This window comes from Crocuta crocuta, unplaced genomic scaffold (assembly GCF_008692635.1).
Source record: "Crocuta crocuta isolate KB4526 unplaced genomic scaffold, BGI_CrCroc_1.0 scaffold119, whole genome shotgun sequence".
NCBI classification, from domain to species: Eukaryota; Metazoa; Chordata; class Mammalia; order Carnivora; family Hyaenidae; genus Crocuta; species Crocuta crocuta.
Genome location: NW_027551562.1, coordinates 488730 through 505858, shown reverse-complemented (window position 1 = coordinate 505858; position 17129 = coordinate 488730). Strand labels below are relative to the sequence as shown.

The window sequence follows — 17129 nt, the reverse complement described above, 5'->3', positions numbered from 1 at the left end:
TTTAAAAAAAAAAAAAAAAAAAGAAACAGCATTTGTAAATGTGGGTGGAGAAATGGGCGTACATATCACATAATTGGGGACAGTGACAATGAGTGCTTTGAAGGGCAATTTGGCACTATCTGCTATTTCTGAGTGCCTGGCCCTGCAATTCTACTTCAAAGATTTTATCCTATTAGTCGTATCTTTCCCATAGTCATACATGGTATATGTGAAGAGATATGTAATGTATATTCATCGCAGTGTTTATAATAAAAGCAAGATTGTGGAAGCAGCTGAAATGTGTGTTGGCAGGGGATTGATTCAATCAATTATGGTATGTTCTACAGTGGAATACTTGGCCACTGTTGAAAATAGAAGATCATGTGTACTAAGAAGCCGTGATCCCCAGGATCATTCTTTTTTCAAGGTTTATTTATTTATTTTGAGAAAGAGAGAGAGAGAATGAATGGGAGGGGCAGAGAGAGGGAGGGATAGAATACTAAGCGGGTGCTGCACAGTCAGTGCAGAGCCCAACACAGGACTCGATCCCACAAACTGAGATCATAATGTGAGCTGTAGTCAAGAGTCGGAGGCTTAACCAACTGAGCCACTCAGGCACCCTTCCAGGACACAATCTTAAGTTAAAGAAAGAAAAAAGACAAATGCAGAAAAGTGTATGTAGTATGTTCCCTTGGGAGATACAGTAAGTCCACACCCCAGCCACACACCTCATGTGCTTTACCTATTAGGGAAAAAGGCTAAGGGATTGTGCTCTAGGGCGGATAGCAGATGTCTTGTTGTATATCTTTTATACTTTTGAATTCTTTTTTTAATTTTTAAAACGTTTTTAGTTTTTAGAGGGGAGTGGGAAGAGAGAGAGAGAAAGAGAGAGAGAGAGACCCAGAGAGAATGAATCCTAATCCTAAGGAGGCTCCATGCTCAGTGTAGAGCCTGACTTGGGACTTGATCCCACAACCCTGGGATCGTGACCTGAGCCGAAATCAAGAGTCAGACACTCAAGCAGAGCCACCCATATGCCCTTATTTTTTTGAATTTTTAAGCATGAGCATATATTATCTTTTGTGTTAAAAAAACAAACTAGTTAACAAAAACTTCACTTTGGGAGCTTTCAAGATAAAAGCCCCTCTCATTTTTAGAAGAGATTGGCAGGCGGTGTGGTCGCTAATCCCCAGCGTTTACTGAGCCCATGCCGAATGCCAGGTACTTCCGGTTTCTGGCTCAGTTCTCCTGAGCCGGTACACTTGGGTCTCCCCTGCCTGGACCGTAGCAGTTGCCCAGTGAACGTGTGATCAACAGTAATCCTGTTTTCAGGAGAGGGGAGGCGAAGTCTTTGTGCAAAGTCACGTGGCCTGCAGCAGAGGAGATGAGATTCAACAGCACTGGTTCAAGTGTTTTTAGAGCAGAGGTGACCCAGCTACGTCTGCGAAATCCAGGTTATCTGGAAGGGTTCTCAGGCCTTTCGCCTGCATGCCACTAGACCCTGGTGTCTCTCCTGAGATCACACGGAAGTTTCCGTCAGTATTAATTTTTCCATCTGTAAGACTCTTTGCTCTGGAAACTTGGAGCTGTATTTGTGGACCAAATGAATTGCTGATGTGTTCAGAAACAGCAAAGACCTAGAGAATTTGTCCTGTGGTGTCCTTTTCTGATTCATTAGGCATCTTCCCAACTCGTGTTGTGTACACATCATCAGAGGTCTGAGGGACACTGGCTTTGCTCCCTTAAAAAGACCCACCTTCAGGGCCTTTCTTAGCAAAATACGTGTTCCCAGAGGCGGCTTTTATTGTTGTCATTGTTGTTCCCTGCAGCCAGCCACGTTTCTAACCCATCGTGAAGTGTTTTCCCGAACCAGATGCGTGCTTTCTTCCCTCTCCCTTATCATTTGGTAACAAATGCAGTAAACAGGTTATTCATCTGGAAGAAGGCTGTTGTTACCGTGTTGTGCGATTTCGTGCGATTTCATCAACAGGGATCCAAACGGGCAAGAGCGCTGGAGTGAAAACGTAACGTTTGTAGCATCGAAATCACAAACATTGACCTGAGAGCTAAGAGTGTGACATCGTCTGTAACATTCATATGGAATTCTTGCCCGTGAGGGCTATTGGACGTTGCCACTTTGCCGTCTCCGGAGATGGCTGTGTTGTGGGTTTGTTCAGAGAGCGCCCTTAAGTACTTTTAAGTATCACCACTCCTTGTGTGACGTAGGTTGTAGTGGGACCTGGGTGTGTATCGAGTCCCCAAATAGTAATTCTATCTCTGCTGCCTCAGTGCAGATGCAGAGTACATTTAAATGCTCTTTCTTGTCCGAGGCCTTTCCTGGCTCCCCCCTCCCTGTGCTCCTCTTGTTCCGTGTCGTGTTTAATTAAAGCAATTATCTTCCTGGCTTTAAATAACTGTAGCTGTTTGTAGCTGTCTCCACACCGAGTGCCAGGAAAGGTGGCATAGATCATCTGGCCTCCTCTGCGCAGAGCCAGCGTGCAGCGAATGTCCCGGCCCTTCAGATTTCATCACGCAGGACTCTTGACCTCAAAGCAGGATCCCAACTTGAACTGGCTTCCCCAGAAAGGGGATTTAGGTCATTGAAAAGTCCAGGGATGGAAATTAACACATGGAGGTTTCAACGGTGTTGCTAAGGCTTACACAGTTTTTCGCCATCCGTCGGCATCCCCTACCGTTTCTTTCTGGGTTGTGGTGGCAAGACGGCTCTCAGCAGTTCTAGCAGAAGGGAATAAAAAGGCCACGTTTTCAACAGTTCAAGAAAAGTCTCAGAATCGAGTCTCGGTGTTTCTGATTGGTCTTATCTGGGTAACCTGCCCCCCAGGAACCAATCCCTGTGGCTTAGGCCGAGGCGGTGCTCTGATTGACCATCCTGGATCAAGTGCCCGCCCCCTGAAGGAGCTGGGGTAGGGTCTGCACCTCCAGAGCACAGGCACTGAGGTGAGGGGAGGTGGGGGGTTCCCCAGGAAAATCTGGGAACTGTTTGTGAATGGGGGGAGGGGTGGGTAAGTGAGAGCAAGGATGTCCAATAGAGTAGGTTTTTAACCAGTGTTTACTCAGTGGATGAATTAACAGATGAATGAGCAAACGGGAGCGTGCTGCTGATTCTGCGGGCGGGTTTATACAATACCCAGAGTGGGGTTTTAACAGATGGAGTCTTTGCAGAGAAGGAAGGATTAAAGAGAGCCTTGAAATCAAGTCCTGTAAGGATGACAGTCAATTAGCTGAAATACTTAATAGGAGACCGGTATGAAAGCTGCTTCCAAATGTCTGAAGGGCGTTCATAGAAATGGAAACTTTGCAGGGTCCTTGCTTTATGTCTAAGGTGCTGGGCTAGCTCTTGGATCAGCATCTCCCCTCTTTTATGTTCATTTTATTGTTACTGGACAGTCTATTTATGTTCGTTATAGAAAATCTAAAAATGCACACAAAAGAGGAAAATAAATGTCCTCCCATAATCTTACTATCAGAAGCAAATTGTTATTAATATCTTGCTATATATTCTGCCAACCTTTTCTATGTATAGCTGCATTAAAAAAAAATTCTTATCAGGGCACCTGGGTGGCTCAATCCGTTAAGCATCTGACTTCAGCTCAGGTCATGATCTCCAGGTTCTTGTGAGTTTGAGCCCCGCGTCGGGCTCTGTGCCGACAGCTGAGAGCCTGGAGCCTGCTTCAGATTCTGTGTCTCCCTTTCTCTCTGACCCTCCCCTGCTCACACTCTGCCTCTTTCTCTTTCAAAAATAATAAACATTAACGAAAATTCTTATTTAATCTTGATCATGGTGTTTGTTAGACAAAGAATCTGTGGCTCAGACCCAGGTACCGGAATCCTAGGGCCAGAATGGAGTCCCCATGTGTCGGCCTCTCATTTCTGGGTCTTGGGTTTGCCTGCTTCATAATCAGCAGTCTGTGCTCTAATAGAGCTTTATACTACTGTTCTCTTCTGAGAACCCCGAGCTCATCACTTGCGCGTCCACTCGCTCCTTCACCCTTGTACTCAGGTGATCGCTCACGGAGTGCTTTCTGGGTGCTGTCCTGCCCTCCTGCAGCTGACTGTCTAGCCAAGCTCCATGTTACTGGTAGATGGTTAGATCAGCAGCTGCTAGGGATGTGTCAGGACTGCCAATTGCTCTGGTCCCAGTCTCCAGCCTCTGTCAGGAAGCTACCAGCAAAGCAAAGAGGAAGCGTCGCAGCCAGAAGGCCTTGTTGATGTATGCCCTCTGCCCAAGATGTGTCTCCTGAAGGGCATGGGAGGTGTTGAGGGGTGGGAGGCTCAGGGTACACATTACCTGCCCTCATCTTCCCAGGCCTGGCTCTGCTGGGTGATCTGGGGTTTGGCCCACATTGTGTCCATGTGATGACCCTATTTTCAGAAAACCCCAGACTAGAACCCACAATATGAAGCGGGGTTAGCCAAAAGAAAGAGGCACATATATATTTGTTGGATGCAACCTTGGGTGTGCTTGCATGGCTCCCCTTGCCTGGGAGGGCAGGTATTAATATCCTCATTTGCCGGAAGAGGACACTGACATTCAGCTGAATCTGTGATTTAAACTCAGGCCTTACTGATAGCTCTCAGTCCTATGAGCTCCCTCATCATGTTCCTCTGATCCAGATACATCTGGAGTGTAGGGCTTTAAGAAGTTCTGAAATTCCAGGCGATTTTGTTAGTTTAATTCCATTCACCTATTTAAAAAAGTATTTATTGAGGGCCTGTGTCCAGAAACTCGGTTAAGCCTGGGATACTAGCTGACCCAGACCAGTGAGGGCTCTTGCTCCCAGGGAACTTGAAATCCGAGTTAAATCTTTGGAAGAGTGATGATGTTTAACCATAAGCTCTTGCTCGGTGATTCATTCAGCCACGCGTGAGGATGTATTAGTTAGGATGCTTTGAGCTGTAAGGGACAGAAAGCCTAGTTCAAACTGGGGAATCAATAGGAACAGTTGAGTGGTTCACATAACCAAAAGGTGAAGAGCTGGGATAAGGTTTCAGGCACACTTTGATCAGGGCTCCAGCTTCATTTCTTTGTGATCCTCTGGGCTCTGCCCTTCTGTGTGCTGCCTTTGTTCTCAGGTTGACTCTCTTCATAGTAGTGAGAAGGCTGCTTGCAGGGCTTCTGTATTGTTCCAGCGCAACAGACCTCAGGAATAGTAGGTGTGCTCCAGAAAGCGCAGAGGAGAGCTGGCCAGTGTGGTGGCCCGGCTGCTGGTACCTCTCAGATCACATGTATGTTTGATCACATCCAAGGGAGGAAGAGCCATCTCTCCCCAGGGCCATTGAACAAAACTTCTGAGCTTCCCTCTGGTTGGGTCATCATCTCAGGATGATCCATCTCAAATCATCATGGCAGCAGAGGAAATAGAATAACAATGATTGGCTTAGAAATAGGATAACATCTCTGGAACTGGGAAGGAGGACCCAGTGACCGAAGGATGCTGCTTGGTAGGAAGAAAAGATGTTGACGAGGCAACTACAGTCTCTAAGAGGGGGCAGTGTGCAGGGTGTGGGCATGTGGGAAGAAGAGCATGGTCCCTTCTCTTAAAAAAAAAAAAAAGTTCTTTTTCTGGAAAAGCTCACGTTTGAGTGAGTGCCCTGAGACTTTGGCAGTGAGCAGAGGAAAGGCATTTACTGTATTTATTGAACGCTGGACACTTTACATGTTTTCCTTAGTTAGTTCTTTTTTTTTTTTTAATATTTTTATTTATTTCTAGGAGAGAGAGAGAGAGAGAGACAGCGTGAGCAGGGGAGGGTCAGAGAGAGAGGGAGACACAGACTCTGAAATAGGCTCCAGGCTCTGAGCTGGCAGTCAGCACAGAGCCCGACGCGGGGCTCGAACCCACGAACCGCAAGATCATGACCTAAGCGAAAGTCGGACGCTTAACCGACTAAGCCACCCAGGCGCCCCTCCTTAGTTAGTTCTTATACTGTCCCTGTCAAGTAGGCATTGCCATTTCACAGATGAGGAAACAAGTTCAGAGAGGTTAAGCTGCTTGCCAACAACCACACACCAAAGAGAGCAAGGTGCTTTGAGGCTGAGTTCCCCACCTTCCTTCTTTTCCCTTTTGTGATGGTGGCAGAGCAAATAGATCGTTAACAGGGACCCTACAAAGGTTTGTCTAATGACTCCTCTATAATAAAGGGGACCTTGGGAGTAGTTATCGCTTTCATTTCAGGCTTTTATTCGCAGAATTCTGCCTTCTTCCCCCACTCCCCCTTAACTAACTCTAGATGGGAGGAAAACTCCTCTCCCAGGTCCAGATAAGCAACCTATAATTGAATGAGCTTCTGAGAAGAGCAGAACCATTTCAACTCACAATGCATCAGAAGAGTTGGTTGCATTCAGATAATTTGACAAAAATGATTTCTCTCTCCTTCTGACTTTGCTGCCTGAGGCTTCCATTTGGTTTTAAAGTAGTAGTGTAACTATTATGTAATCGTATACAATGCTTCCTTCCCCTGGGCTCCAGTTAACTTATGTATTCAAAATAAAGAATACATTTTTTTTTTTTTTTTGGTGAAGAGTTTATGTAAAGCCAGTGTGATTCTTAAATTAAACTGTCCCCAAAGCAAGGGCATACTAACTGGATTTTTTTTGGTTTTCTCCAGACTCTGCAGAGAGAGAACATTCAGTAGAGCAGTAGATGGTTTACCAGAACTCATGTGTGTGCTGGTGGCAAAATATCTGTGTTTTTGTTTGTTTTTGGTTTTTTGAGAGAGCGCGTGAGTGAGCAGGGGCACAGAGAGAAAGGGGGATAGAGAATCTCAGGCGGGCTCGCGCTGACAGCAGGGAGCTTGATGTGGGGGTCGAATTCACCAACTGTTAGATTATGACTTGAGCCAAAGTTGGCTGCTGAACTGACTGAGCCACCCCAGGCACCCCAAAAGGCCCTGTTCTTACTGCTCCCTGCACCTACTGTGCGTGTCTTGCACTTTGCTGCCCTTTGAAAGAGCACTGGTCTGTTCACAGATCTCCTGACCTCACTTCCACCCCACTGGATATAGTTTCATCTGGGAGAAATGAACAAAAATGGGGAAATGAAAATGGCGGCCAGTGACAAGTTGACATATAAGACTTGCACATTAGCAGCTGTGCTTTTTGAGTTCTTGTGTCTGCTTTCCATTTTTTTCAGGTTATTACTGACAATAATAAATTTATATTAATTGTTCTACCATGCTTTGGGGCCTGGGGGTAGAGAGCTGAACAAACCATGGTCTCCATTACTAATGGTCTTCAGCGGTCCTCCTCTGAACAGTCTGTCCAGACCAGTATAATTTTTTGGTTCTGATTTACTCTGGGCCTGGAAAAGTTGTTAAACTGGACCTCAGAAAAAGCGTGAAGTAAAAAGAGGAAACAGGAAAGACATGAGGGTAGGTGCATAGGCTTAGGTGTCAGGAGGGATTGCTGGGCTCATCTTGTTGGCTACAGAGGGTGACTACTATCACTAGGACTAGTATTTGTTACCACAGCCTAACCTAACTCATCCTGACTGATGGGACCACCACTGTCGTAGAGGTGATAGGGTTCGTGGAGCCTGGCCAGCACGTATGTGCATCTGTGTGAATGCACACACATGCAAATATAGGTAAGTATAGATACGAACACGGATGTCTGTAAGACAGTGGTTCTCAAACTTGTCTGTACATTAGAATCACCTGGGAATCTTTTAAAATTCCAAAGCCCAGCAGGGGCTCAGTCGGTTAAGAGCCTGACTTTGGCTCAGGTCATGATCTCGAGGTTCACTATTGGAGTGCTGCATCAGGCTCTGTGCTGACAGCATGGAGCCTGCTTGGGATTCTCTCTCTTTCCCTCTCTCTCTCTGCCCCTCCCCCAGTTGCAGGCTGTCTCTCTCTTTCTCTCTGTCAATCAAATAAAATTCCAAAGGCCAGGACATAGTCTAGATGAATTAATTCACCAGCTCTGGGGGTAGGACACAGCACTAATAGATTTTAAACTTTCTGGGTGATTCCAGTGTGTAGACGAGTTCAAGAACCATATGAGAATTATAATAATAACATCATGGTTATTATTTGGAGAGGAGTAGGGATAATGGCGATGACAGGGGTACTAGCTGTCATTCTCATTAACTGCTACTTATCTGCCGGGCAGTGTCCTACGCGTATAATAAACATTGTCACATCTAATCCACACTGCAGTCCTGTAAGACAGCTCTGTGGGTGGTTGGAAAAGGAAAAGAGGAGGTCATATATTTTATTTTTTAAAAAATTTTTTAATGCTTACTTACTTTTGAGAGAGAGAGCGAGCGCAAGAGTGAGCAGGTGTGGGGGAGGGGCAGAGAGAGAGGGGGACAGAATCCAAACCAGGCTTCAGGCTCTGAGCTGTCAGCACAGAGCCCAATGTGGGGCTTGAACCCATGAACTGTGAGATCATGACCTGAGCCAAAGTTGGCTGCTTAACCAACTGAGCCACCCAGGCACCCCAGGAGGTCATATCTTTTAAACTGATGTCAGCCACAGAGCTGCTTAATCCAGATTGTCAGGTATAGTCCAGAAAGATGGAGTTGCTGGGCCGATCCTGTCGACCCCAGAATGACCACTGTGGTCATCATTGGGGCTGAGACTCCGGGGCTGTTTGTCACCACAGCGTAACCTGGCCCGTCCGTATGGATGTAACCATCCTTTTAATAACCACAGTGGATTCAGGAGTCGATACGCAAGAGCACATTTCACAAAGTTATAAATTGAGAGTGAGTTTATTTTGGCTTGTGGCTTGGAAAGAGAAATGAGTGTAGTAAACCAAGCTATTAATCCTGGGTTGGTTGATTCATCCATCAAAATCACCCTGTGTTTCAAGGAATCAGGTTAAGTAAATTAATAAAACATTACCTTGTGTGTTTGCAGTGCTTTCCTCAATGGGATACGCGGTGCTATACAAACCTCGTACCCTTGCAAGTCCTCTTGACACTTCCTAGAAGGATTGTCAGGCATCAGTAGGGCTGTGTCTTACCGAAAGGTAATAACAGGAACTTAGTGATGGTGAGATGCTTATCCAGAATCCAGAGATGCCTGAATGGAGCCTTGGTGGGTAGGTAGGAGTTTGTCTAGAAGGTGTGGTAGTGTCGGGAATGGTGTTCATGGCATGGAGAACAGCACGAAGGCACAACAGCAAGAAGTAGTAATTACAGAAGTCTATAACCAGTTTAGTATTACTACCAAGAAAGAAGCCATTCCTCACTCTTAGGGGTGATTGAGAAGTCCCATACAACCTGCATTTCCACTTGTTTCTTTATCATTTGGTACGCGTCTCCTAACACTTTTTTTTCGACTTTGGAAGAGAAGTGTGTGTAATGAAGGGCCAAGTAAGCATAATGCTTTAATTGACCTCCTTTACCCCAAAAAATCACACCCGACACCACACCAAATGTACACTGCTTATTAAGTAGAGATTTTTCTACAGGACTCTGTTGATGCCTCAGTGGCCCAACCTTTGAACATGAACTTAGCAGTTCTCTGACTCTCCCTCAGAGTCCAGGCCTTGGGATTGAGTACCCATGAGACTCCTCTGAGCCCTCCTTGGGCTGTCGGTTTTTCTTAAGTGTAAATGTTGGATTGGATTGAAGGTGAATTTCAAGGTTCCCTACATGTCTAAAATTAGGTGATTCATCAGGCACTCATTAATGCTAGTGGCCTACTAAATAAAAATGCTAAGTAAATGCTGAAATGGATACAGCAGACGTTTTTCTCTGAGTCTGTGGGTTTAGATAAGACCAGAGCCTGGATGAGGAGAGACATTCTCCTCTCTGTCTTTATCTGTGCATTAAAATGGAAAGGGAGATGCTTTCTCACTAAACCTGTGTTCCGAAATGAAATCAGCACCAGGATTTTGTTTTATTATTTTGTTATTTTTTAAATGTTTATGTTTTAGAGAGAGAGAGTGAGCAGGGAGGGGCAGAGAGAGAGACACACACACAGAATCCTAAGCAGGCTCTAGGCTCTGAGCTGTCCGCACAGAGCCAGACGTGGAGCTGGAGCCCACAAAGTGCAGGATCATGACCTGAGTCGAAGTTGGACACTTAACCGACTGCACCACCCAGGCTCCCAGGCCCCATGATTTTAGAGAAGAAGCTAGCTAAGCCAGTTCAGCTGCTTCTTAACGTGGACCATATTGGTTCTCTTTTGGAAAGGTGTTTTTGGTTTTTATTTTTTTAATTTTTTTTTCCAGTTAACTACATAGGAAATGTTTATTTCTTTTTTGTTTGTTTGTTTTTTAATCCTGTTTTTTTCTTTTTTTTTTTTTTACAAATAGTTTATTGTCAAGTTGGTTTCCATATAACACCCAGTGCTCATCCCCACAAGTGTCCTCCTCCATGCCCATCCCCCCCCCACACCCATCAGTCCTCAGTTTGTTTCTCAGCATTCAAGAGTCTCTCATGGTTTGCCTCTCTCCCTTTCCCCCACCATTTCCCCCCTTCTTCTCCCCCATGGTCCTCAGTTAAGTTCCTCCTAATCCTCCTATACGTGCAAACGTATGATATTTGTCCTTCTCTGCCTGACTTATTTCGCTCAGCATAACACCCTCAAGGTCCATCCATGTTGCTACACATGGCCAGATTTCATTGTTTCTCATTGCCATGTAGTATTCCATGGTATAGATAAACCACATCTTCTTGATCCATTTGTCCGTTGATGGACACTTAGGCTCTTTCCATGTTTTAGCTATTGTTGAGAATGTTTTTGTTTTTAAATCTTGTGCAATGTCTTTTCTTTCCTTGCCTCAAAGCTCAAAACCTTTTTCATACTGTTAGCTCGTGTTCGACATCCCCACTATTCTGTCTAAAGGTCTGTATTGCCACTGGTTGGTTACAGAGCTAGTGACCTAATCATTTTGGCTACTTTGGGAGGGTTTACATCTCACCTCCTTGGGTTGCTCAACTGATTTGCCAATTTTAGGACTGTAGCCATGTTGGGATTTTGGAGTGGGAGCAAGACCCTGGGACTAGGTTAACGCAGGCTGGGCCAGTGCCGTCTCTGTGACCAGCTGCACCTGTTGGCATGAGCTCTGTGCTGGCACTGGGGTTACAGTGGTGACAACACAGCGTGGCCTCTGCTCTTGGGCTCCCAGTGTTTAAGGAAGTACACAAAGCACCATGTGATTACAATTATGTATGTGCTGTACAGGAGAAGCACAGGGTCCTGATCATTCATGGTGGGGCATCTGACCCAGTTTGCTCCAAGTTCAAATGTATGGACATCTGTGCCAGGGTTGCCTGGGTGGCTCAGTCGGTTAAACATCTGACTTTGGCTCAGGTCATGATCTCACGGTTCATGAGTTCGAGCCCCACATCCTGCTCTTTGCTGTCCAGTTCAGAGCCTGCTTTGGATCCTCAGTCTCCCTCCCTCTCTCTTTGTCTTTCTCTCCCTCTCTCTTTCTTTCAACAAAAGAGTAATATGTGATCAGATGCAAGATGGGAACAGGTGAAGGGTTCAAGATTAAGGCCACAAACAGCACTAGGGTCCCTGTGAGTTGGTAAAGTTCAGGACACCAGGCCTTCCTAGAACAGCTTCTTGCCTCTTCTCCTCTAACTTTCCAAAGCCAAAAGGAATTATTCTTTCCCTTAAATTCTCCAGGCCATATGTCTGTATCATATCTTCGGCAGTGTGTGTTGTTTTATATTACAATAAGGCAGTGAGTCGTTCATCACCCGGGAAGGGAAGGCTGTTTTCCTATACTCCATGTGTTCCCTCCAGTACGTGACCCTGGATGGGATTGTTGATCAGTTGGTTAATGAAAAGCCTCACCAGTTAACCTTAGTATGTGGGACTCACCCTTCTTACATCCACAGCAGCAAATCAAAAGAAGGCTCAAGATTCACGGGAAGAGTAACAGGTAACAGCTCGGAGCACCTGGGTGGCTCAGTCAGTTAAGTGTCTGACTTTGGCTCAGATCATGATCTTGGGGTTTGTGGGTTCCAGCCCCACATCAGGCTCTGTGCTGACAGCTCAGAGCCTAAAGCCTGCTTTGGATTCTGTGTCTCCCTCTCTCTGCCTCTCCCCAACTCATGCTCTGTTCTCGTGTCTCTCAAAACAAACAAACAAAACCTTAACAGGTAACAGCCCCAAGTTCCCCTTTGTGCTCAAATTCGCCAAAACTTCCATTGATTGAGGCAATTGATGGGGAAATTCTATCAACTTGGGGACAGTTTAAGAGATACTAGGTTATGACAATAAACTATTTGTAAAAAAAAAAAAAGAGAGAGAGATATTAGCTTATAATTAAGAGTCCAAGATAAATTGGCTTTTCTTTTCTGCATCTTATTCCCTAGTTTTCTTTCTGCCCCTGTGACTCTATTTCCATTACTCCTTCCCTTCCTTATGCTCTGTGTCAGAGTCCCACCCCCTCCTCTTGGTCAGTACATCTACTTCTCTGCATCTTTCTTCTGTCTATATGCTTTGTTGAGTGCCATCTTTTTAAACAAAATTGTTCAAAACATTGAAGGAAACTTTAGAAAAATATTTCATCCCTACTCCCTCATTCTGTTTGAACCTCTCTGATCCTATCTGTCAATTTCCCATGGGGGTGTGCTATTGTATATTAATGGCAATTCTGTTATATACTCCGTTTTGTACTTTGCTCTTTTAGAATGTTCACAAATTTTACTCTTTTTTAAAATTTTAAAAATGTTTTATTCATTTTTGAGAGATGGAGAGAGACCGAGCATGAGCGGGAGAGGGGCAGAGAGGGAGACACAGAATCCAAAGCAGGCTCCAGGCTCTCAGCTGTCAGCACAGAGCCTGACGTGGGGCTCAAACCCACAGATCGCGAGATCATGACCTGAGCTGAAGTTGGACACCCAACTGACTGAGGCACCCAGGCGCCCCAGAATGTTCACAACTTTTCAATCAGTAAATGTTAATTGAGCTTCTAAGTGTCAGGCATTGTTGTAACAAACCAGACATAATTGCATGCTCTCCTGGAAGTTTCTACCTGGTTCATGGAGAGAGACAATAAACAGCACAGATTCTCTTAGGAGGTGACCAATGTTACAGGAAAAAAACAAACAAACAAACAAACAAACAAACAGGAGGGTTGAAGAAGCTTAGCAGTATGTATAAAATATTTTCTCATGTTGCTACCATCTTCCTGTTTACTTGGGGGTTGTATATTATCCTTGATATTGATGGATTATATTTTATTTAGAGCATTTAGAGCCTTAGGACTATAAACTTTAAATCTGGAGAGGACTTATGAATCATTGAGAGTAAACCATTCATTTTTGAGGTGAAGGAATGACTGGCTCAAAAGAAATGACTTGCCTGGGTGGCAAGGCAGGGGCTTTTAAATCTTAATTGAATTGATTTTCGTTAATTCTGAAGACAGTTCTTTTGGAACCTTGCTATGCTGTTTCCCTGTTGTGGGAAACTGAATTTGTTTCTGGTTTTTACTATACATAATGCCACAATGGGCAGCTTTCTACCAGAACCATCTTAATGAAAGCAAGTTAATAATAACAACAATAATAATAAATAATAGAAAAGGCTATTATTTATCGAGCACTTACATTTGTAAAGCACTATGGTAAGTGCTTTACACGAAATAACTTAATTCTGACAGTGAGTATTGTTACTTTGCTATTTTTTAAAAGATGAGAAAATGAAGGGATTCAGACTCAGGTCTGTCTATCTGGAATCTGAGTTCTTAGTCACCATGATGTACTGCCTTCTGGATTTGAATACTAAAGCTGCAAATTTCACAAAGCAAGGTAATCAGTAAAGCACACATATTTAAACACTTCAGAGTTGTCCAAGAACTTTGACATATTAGGTTTAACTGTATGTCATCAATGTTTTCAGGGTAAAAAGTGGTTGAATGTTAGCAGTTTCATACATTCCATCTGCTGTTTCAGTTAATCTTCATCATCATGGTGAATTAGGGGCGTCTGGCTGGCTCAGTCAGTGGAGCCTGTGACTTGGTCTCGGGGTCATGAGTTCGAGCCCTGTGTTGAGTATAGGGAATGCTTTAAAAAAAACACCTTAAAAACCCAATAATGGTGAATTAGGTGGTATTGTAAATGAGTAACCTGGTATTTTAGAGGACACTAATGGAGCTTGGACACTGAATGAGTTAATTAATGTTTGTAGAGAGAAAAGCAGACGGGAGCCAAGAAAGGCAGTGTGACTTAGTCCACGTAACCAGCTGCTCAAACCTGCGTCAAATCCTGACCCCCTGTCTCAGTAGCTTTGTGACCTCTAGTGCAATACGTTCCTTGTACCTAATTCTCTCATCTGAAAACTGCCATTACAAAGACATTTGAATTATAAAATGGGTGGGAATCATTTTGTTCAAAACCGGCAGAAACTAAGCAGTCGATCCGAGGTGTCAGGTGGTGGTAGTTTGGCCTTGCCATGATATTTCAAGAAAAACCCGTCTCTTTTCTCCAACCATGGTGTTTCTGTAAAACACACAAAGAAGCTTTTTGAAATGGCATGGGTATAGCCGTGAAGATGGCGGAGCAGTAGGGAGCTCCGTACATTTCACTCGCCCCCGTCTCTCAAACGGAAAAGGCCTGAAGCCATAGAAATCCTTACAGAATCCAGAGGTTTGGGAGGAAAAGGAGACAGAGTCCGCTGAGAAAACCCTATAGCGTGAATGCGAACTGGGGAAGATAAAATCAGGCCGGGACCTAAAATGGCATGGGTAACTTCATGACCCTTGACACCATTAGGGGATTCTCGTTCTTTACAAGGAAAGTTTTCCTCCACCTCGGATGGAGAGTCCTGTAAGATGGGTGGGGCAACAGCGATGAACCTCTGTTTGGGGTTCTGGGTCACAGTGACTTCAGGTCCAGGAACAGACGCCCCAGGAGCTGTTTCTCTCCCTCCTGTCATTCGGTGCCGTTTCTGTTTTGATGACATCTTGCCCCCTTGTTCGGGTGACCCCCTTCTGTGCCTGTGCAGCTTGATTAGGTGGCCCAGCCACGGGGGTGGGGGGAGAAGGGCAGGTGGGCAGGGCAGCCAGTGCCCTTGAGTACTGAGCAGTCCTGCTGGATTGGGGTCTGTTGTGTTTGCTTCACCAGGTGGGTGTGGGAAGGCCCTTCCTCCTGGAAGGCAGTGACTGTCGTCAGAGCTGAAAATTTCAAGTAGCAGGAGCACCTGGGTGGCTCAGTCAGTTAAGTGCCGGACTTTGGCTGAGGTCAAGATCTCTGCATTGGTGAGTTGGATCCCGATGTCGGGCTCTGTGCTGACAGCTCAGAGCCTGGAGCCTGCTGTGGGTTCTGTGTCTTCCTCTCTCTCTGCCCCTCCTCTGCTTGTGCTCTCTGCTGGTCTCTCTGTCTGTCTCTCTCAAAAATAAATAAACATTAAAAAAATTTCTTTTTGAAAATGCCAAGCCATGGGCTGGAAGAGCTGCTTCCTGAAAAGGACAGTGCATCCTGAGCGTGCCCTTTTGGGTTTTTCTGCAGCCAGCTCTTTGTCTCTAAATGGGGCCACGGGGCTTTGGGCTGTTAGGACCTCAGTAAACCCTGCAAACCAGCCCGTCTCTCTAGGGAAAAACTTTGCCTCTGGGCAGGGCTCAGGAGGGAGAAGTGAAGGCTTGCAGAAAGTCTCTTCCTCTTTTTACATTAAAATCTTGGCAAGCAAACACACTCTTTTATTTCTGTCGCCTGTATCAGCAGCAGATTCTCAAACTGACTCCGAGACATTGTCCTGGCTTCATCATATGTCACCTTTGCCGGCTTCAAACAATCTTGCTTCTCCAGCTGATAGGGACTCTAATAACTCCAGGTGGTGAATGGGCGGTAGGGAGTATGGTTCTGTAGAAATACCAGCTCTAAAGCAATACAAACACAGAGGAAAAAACAGGAAGCTTGTCAAGAGGGAAGTGCTGTATTAAAACATTCTACCTTTATTGAAATTGAAGAAACCTCCCCTTTAGGTTAACACTAGGGAGAGGTGTTAGATCCTGTATGGTAGAGCTACCCGGCTGAGTGTGCTAGAGCCTTTAACAGCAAGGCAGCTGAAGGACTTTTGTTCAGGAAAGGTGATTAAGATATACTGTGAAATGAAACACAGCAGATTACAGTTTAGAATAGAAGCCATTTTTATAAAAATATATGCATTATCTTTATATAGTTATAAAAAATTTGGAAGGAGATCTATTTGGTGGGAAGTTGGATCACGAGTGTTTATAATTTCTTCCTTTTGCTCATCTGTGTTTTCACATTTTTTTTTTCTGCAGTCAACATGTGTTCTTCATAGAGTTTAGGGTGAAAGAAAGGTGTCAGGGGCTGGGAACCGCCCTTTTTGACCCAGTCATTCTGCACATTTATCGAGGGTCTCCTAGGAGCTGGGTATGCACAGTGATAGGTGTTAGAGCCAGCAAAATAGCCCTGACCTCTGCCTTCACAGAGCTGATGTTTTAGTGGGGGGCTTTTTTTGGTAAGTTTATTTATTTTGAGAGAGACAGCAAGTGGGGGTGGGGCAGAGAGAGGATGAGACAGAATCCCAAGCAGGATCCATGCTGTCTGTGCAGAGCCCAATGGGGGGCTCGAACCCACAAGTCGGGAGATCATGACCTGAGCCGAGATGGAGAGTCGGATCTCTTAACCAACTGAGCCACCCAGGTGCCCCATGGGAGGCTTTTTAAAACCATTTTTAAGCTAAAAAATAAAAATAATTACAGATTATACACATTACTGTGAAGGAAAAAAAAAGCCAGGGACATATAGGAATGACTGAGAGGTCATGACAGGGAAGACCCCTTTGAGGAGGTGACCCTTGAACCTCAAGGCCAAGAAACAGCCACTTGAAGAGGCTAGAGGGCGTATCTGATGAGCAGGGAAGGACCAGTGTTGCAGTGGAAACCCACTGCCTTCCTGCAGGTCACCCAGTGGAACTGCCCACTTGTGAGAAGTGTTACATTTGGGAATGTGATGGAGGCTCATAGAGCCTTGTAACTCTGAGGAAATACAGCCTTAAGGACAACTTTATGGCTCCTGAGAGATTGGTTCATGTTTTGCTAAATAACAGGAGTGTGTTAGGTTTGAGCTGTTGGCTTTATGCTTTGTTTCTTTTGAGTAGCAACTCTGATGCCATCTTTCATGGCAGACAGCCTTCCAGTGCTGTCTGGGGAGGCCCGGGCCTCCTTCCTGTGCCCTCTTCTGCATTCGTGAGAC

At 45.1% G+C, this 17129-nt stretch overlaps 1 protein-coding gene across 6 annotated transcripts in view; it reads left to right on the top strand.

Annotated features, from left to right (window-relative positions):
- CYRIB (CYFIP related Rac1 interactor B) overlaps positions 1-17129 on the top strand; it is a 101349-nt gene that overhangs the window by 5126 nt on the left and 79094 nt on the right. The window contains exon 1 of one of the 6 annotated variants that reach the window (XM_077749991.1): positions 15104-15166. The exons of 3 other annotated variants lie outside the window; for them this stretch is intronic. The gene's annotated coding sequence lies outside the window, so the exon portion shown is untranslated. Of the gene's footprint in view, positions 1-15103; positions 15167-17129 lie in introns of those variants that run through there. 2 more of the 6 variants (XM_077749996.1, XM_077749994.1) reach the window with 2 other exon arrangements.